The 5272-nt window shown below is 49.4% G+C and overlaps 1 long non-coding RNA gene across 1 annotated transcript; it reads left to right on the top strand.

Moving 5' to 3' along the window:
• On the top strand, positions 1–4850 carry LOC147576655 (uncharacterized). Its single transcript, XR_015241445.1, has 3 exons — positions 1–141; positions 233–370; positions 4716–4850. It is a non-coding gene; the product is annotated as an uncharacterized LOC147576655 (long non-coding RNA).
• The last annotated feature ends 422 nt before the right edge of the window (positions 4851–5272 follow it).

The raw sequence follows: 5272 nt of genomic DNA on the forward strand, positions 1-5272 counted from the left end.
CTGCAGCAGCACCTCCATCGTTGGAGCCTGGCTACAAGGGACAGGGGAGGACTGGCTAGGGAAGAGGTGGCAGAAGGTCAGAAGGACCCGGTGCTAGGCTGCTGATGCCGAGCCGGACCTCCTCCTGACCTGGGGTGGCCGGTGGGTGGGCTGAGCCTCAGGAGGCGGCGGTGTGGTGAGGGGATGTGCTGAGGAGAGGAGGAGGCCAGTGCCCCCTGTGTCTCCCAACCAGGGATCTGTGACTGACGGTCGTTCCTCACTTGGGACCAGCACAAGCCACCACCAACTTCAGGCAGGACTCCAGAGAAGGTCTGGATTCTAGAGCCTTGCTAAGTCTACCAAGCAGTGCCCAGAGTTGGGGGTCCAAATGGTAAGTGCACTATACCCCCGGTCTGAGGCCCACCCACCACTGTCAGCCAGGCTTCAGATCCACTAGCTCACAAATATTCTTCAGAACAGAACCACTCACAGCGCCTGAGGGCACACATTTCTAAAGCTGTTTCCATACACAGGCATTGTCAGGTTGGCCTTGGACTAAGCACCTACCCTTAACAGAGCACTTCCTAAATGATAAGTACTTTACAAATACTGATGAGTTTAGTCATCCCATGACCCCAAATAAATTTTATTAGCCCCATTTCACACATGCAGACACTGGGGCTCAGGTTGAAGCTAAGAAGAGCCCAAGCTCATCCTGCTGGGGGGTGGCAGAGCTGTGAAGGGGATGCCAGGTGTCTGATTCCAAAACTCAGGACCTGTTCACAGGGCTGTCTGTATCATGCTTGCTTCATAAATAAAAACATGGATGGAACTTCAAAAACCAGACTCAGAAATGCCAATGGTCTCAGAAAACAACAACAAAACAGTAAATACAGTGCCATTCTCTGAGACCAGTAACCAGGGGGGAAAGGATTTTATATAAGCACAAAAGTGCCTTTGGGAATACGAGCCCCATGCATTAACGTAATGATTATTCCTCCCGCCTGGGCTCTAACTATATTTTTATTAGGATGCTTTACATATTCTTTAGCTTTTTTAAAATGCTAAACTGACTCTGAGTCCCCAAATGTGCCCAAAATCTAGGCAGTACATTTATAGGAAGTGAAAGCCCCCCACGAAAGAACTCCCAGAGGCCTGAATTAGTGGTTTGTATTGTAAGGAGGTGAAAATCCACATCTCTCCCAGGAATGCCACTGACATAAAATTCAAACCAAACTAAATTTACGGAGGGAACTCAGCTTGAAGGCTCATCCAGTGGCCTGAATACTTACAATCACGCACTGTTCTAAGATCTGCACCAGGCTCCTCTGTTAAGGTTGTCTGCGGTCCAGACTCTGGAGAGTTTGGTGACTCCACCTGTGGCCAGGAGCAGAGGGAAGCTGGTGATGGGGATCAGGGATTTGAACTCAGTCAGTGACTGAATCTCCAGCTGGGGAGAGAAGCTGTGTATGAGATAAGGTTTCGTAAATTATTTTCTCTCTTCAAACTCAATGATTTGCAGAGTCACAGGGTCTCCCATTACTGGTTTCTTGTTATGATGTCCATAATTTACTTCCAAATACTTCAGCATAGAGAGGAACTCAATTTTCCAAGATGTTGCCCTAATTGAGAATCTACAGACCAGGGGTCATGAGCTAACATGCACACTCAGGATGAAGCCCATATGTCAGAAGCGACCGGTGTAAGCACTTCTATTATTTTTTTTTCAACCAACAGCTAAGGCTCTGAAAATTAGCATGTTGCATGTCAGAAATGAGTTTTATTGGAGAAAATGGTAGCGTATTGGCTAGCAAGATGAATATCAGAAATGAGTTTGCATTGGGGCGCCTGGGTGGCGCAGTCGGTTAAGCGTCCGACTTCAGCCAGGTCACGATCTCGCGGTCCGTGAGTTCGAGCCCCGCGTCAGGCTCTGGGCTGATGGCTCAGAGCCTGGAGCCTGTTTCCGATTCTGTGTCTCCCTCTCTCTCTGCCCCTCCCCCATTCATGCTCTGTCTCTCTCTGTCCCAAAAATAAATAAACGTTGAAAAAAAAAAAAATTTAGAAATGAGTTTGCATTGGTGGAATGAAAGGGGTTCAGATATGAGGTCTGGCTGAAAGTAGTTTGGGGACAATACTCATCTTTGTGTGACAAGGACATAAGAATCCAAGGAGGCCCGTGCCTTTCACCCCTGAAGCACAGTTCTGGCTCTGGTCATTGGTTTAGGAGGCTTTCTCGCCTTGTGATGTCGACCAGAATCATGGAATCCCCCGGATGGGATTTTGTCCTGTCTGCGTTGTCCTTTCGCACAAGGTGAGGTTGGATGTAATAGGATGGAGAGCGGGGACTTCGCAGAACTCACAGAACAGGTTGTAAGAACTGTCTTATTGCCTGCCTGGCGAGTGAATAATTGTCCACCATGCAGTGGAATTGGGCCTGAAGCCCGCTTTCCTACATCGCAGGCGTGAGATTGGGGGTGGGGGTGGGGGGCTGCCAGTTCTTCCCACCTCAGGCTTCTTTGGCAGCTTCTTAAGATTGCTTGTGACCTGCTCCCCACTTCCTGAGTCTTTCTACAGGAGACAGAACCTCAGGGTATCTTTGTCCTTCATCAGATTCATCATCCTTGCATCTAATTTGCTTTTAGTTTTTTTCCTTGGGAGTGAGAGCTGGATCAGCCATAGACAGGATTTCAGAACAGCTCCTGGCAAGGGGTCATCTGATGAGAAGTGATTATGCTCTCATTGGCCAAGCAATTTATTCCCAACCAAATTCTTGTTGCCAGACGAATAAAGCTGGTGTTCATTCTACCCACTCAGGGTCCTAAATGACTTCTTAGAGCCGCCAGTGAGAATCAAAGGGCATTAAAGACAAGCGCTAGGGGGCACCTGGGTGGTTCAGTTGGTTAAGAGTCCAACCTCAGCTCAGGTCACGATCTCACAGTCTGTGGGTTTGAGCCCTGCATCAGGCTCTGTGCTGACAGCTCGGAGCGTGGAGCCTGCTTAGGATTCTGTGTCTCCCCCTCTCTCTGCTCCTCCCCTGCTTGTGCTCTGTCTCTGTCTCTCAAAGAACTCCCAAAGGAGTTTTCAAAAATAAACAATAAAAAAATAATAATAATAAAAGACAAGTGCTGGGCACAGAGTCTGCTCCACAGAGGCCACAGCCGAGGGGGGCCAGCCTCTCAGACACACAGGTGGACCTCTGCTTGCCCACCTCGTGACATTCCATCCCTAGAACACTGGGAGGTCAAAGCTGAAGGGGCCCTCCAAATCATCCCACCCAACCCTCTCCTCATCAGACGAGACAGCCCAGAGAGTTTTCATGACTAACCCACGGTCACACAGTAGAGCTAGAAGGAGGGCTGTGGCTACTCCCAAACCATTCCTCAATTCAACTAAATAAACATTTGTCAAGGGCTCAGGGAGTAACCAAGTTCCCCACACTTGGTGAGCTCACACAGATGCAAATAAGCCTGACAAAAGGCAGAAAGTGGACGCACAGTGGTGAGTCATTCAGGAAGCTGAATGGTCCTTGGTCTTGTAAATGACCTGAAAGCTTCATGAGGGAGGCAGCATCTGGCCTGGGCCTTGAGAGATGAGCAGAGTTTAGAGCAGAGGGAAGAGGGATAGAGGAGGGGCCCTGATGAGAGCTGCCCAAGACCTCTGAGGTTTGCAGTAGGAACACTCTGCTGGGCTCCAGTGGAATGTCCAGAGGCCCCTGCCGGCTCCCCAGATGGGACCTTGCATGAAGTGAGAATTCCAGCTCCATCTCTGGGTCTGGATGGCTCCTGAGGGGGGTTGATGCCCAACTCACTTCCTTTCCTGGGAGTCCTTCTCTCTTGCCTCCTTCATCTCCTCTCCAGGCTCAATGGCTCCCCTAGAATCTCAGAGTCTCTGGGACACCAGCTGGGTTCTCCTTGGAAAAGCCAATCTCTCAGCCTCCCAACTCCCCTCTTCCTAGCAGCAAACCAACCTCACTGAAGGTGTGCCCAGACCCCTCCGGCCCCCAGAGCACACTTCCCTCTCACTGTCTCATTTTCTCTTCACCACGACCCACTGGTATCCATCCTTCCCCCAACTGTGTAGGTGAAAACTTGAGGGTCCCAGGAACTCACCCAGACCCTCCTGCTGGTGTGGGTGGGGCCCCCTCTCCAGACCCCATCCTGGGGCAGCAGATCTCAGACAGACCCGCAACTGATTCCTCATCTCTGAATCCTGCCTCACCACTCACCAGCCCTGTGACTTGGGCAAATTACTCCACTGCTCTCTGCCTCAATTTCCACATCTGGAAAATGATAATAATAATAATGACATTTATCTTGTTTTGAGGATTAAATGTGTTAATACATACAAAGAATAGTGCCTGGCACATAGTAAGTATAGTGCAAGTAGTAGCTGTTATTAGCATTAACTGTGATCTAGGATTCCAGCAGATTCCTCCCATTAGATTACTTAGCATCCCCCTGTGCCCACAGGGGAGTTGCTCAACCTCTGTGCCCACAACAAGGCTGGCCCTCAAGACAACTGGCATTCTTCCTGAGTTTGTCTGGCTTTCTCCCATCCTTGGACCCCCTCTATTTCCCCCTCTACTCTCAACATTTCCTCACCATGAATCCCCTTCCCCACACCCACACCTAGTGGACAGGCTCCCCCAAGAGTCTATGTGAGGAAAAGACTCTCTTTGAATTCAAAGGCCTGGGTGGCTCAGTTGGTTAAGCGTCCCACTCTTGATTTTGGTTTAGGTTCCTGAGATGGAGCCCTGCGACAGACTCTACCCTGACAGCGTGGAGCCTGCCTGGGATTGTCTCTGTCTCTGTCTCTGTCTCTGTCTCTGTCTCTCTCCCTCTCCCTCTGCCCCGCCCCTCAAAATAAATACAAAAAAAAAAAATAAACATTAAAAAAAAAAAAAAGGTGTCCTTCACAATGGTGGCTTGAATGCTCAGTACAAAAAGAGTTGTCTCCTTTAAGAGCCCAGTTTTGAATGAAAAAGAAAGCGTTCCAGTGAGAAGCAGCTTTGAATCAACTTCCTGGCCACAGAAAAGGGATTATCAGCAGAAAACCATATCACCTACTTAATTGCAAAACCATCCCGAAGACCAAAGTCTGGTCTGGGCTGAGTGGCAGCCTTGGCCCCTTATATTATAGCTCCTGCTTCCAAGTTCTGCAGAAGACATCACAGTGCAGTAAAGGGGATCTTTGTGGGAGCGCTATTCTCTGATACTGGGGAATAACAGAGGTGACCTATCAAACCGGTGCTTGATTTGACCTGTTGTCCATTAGAGCCATAATCTTTGGATGC

Source organism: Puma concolor, chromosome D1 (genome assembly GCF_028749965.1).
Source record: "Puma concolor isolate L17-30 chromosome D1, mPumCon1.1.hap2, whole genome shotgun sequence".
Taxonomy (NCBI): Eukaryota; Metazoa; Chordata; class Mammalia; order Carnivora; family Felidae; genus Puma; species Puma concolor.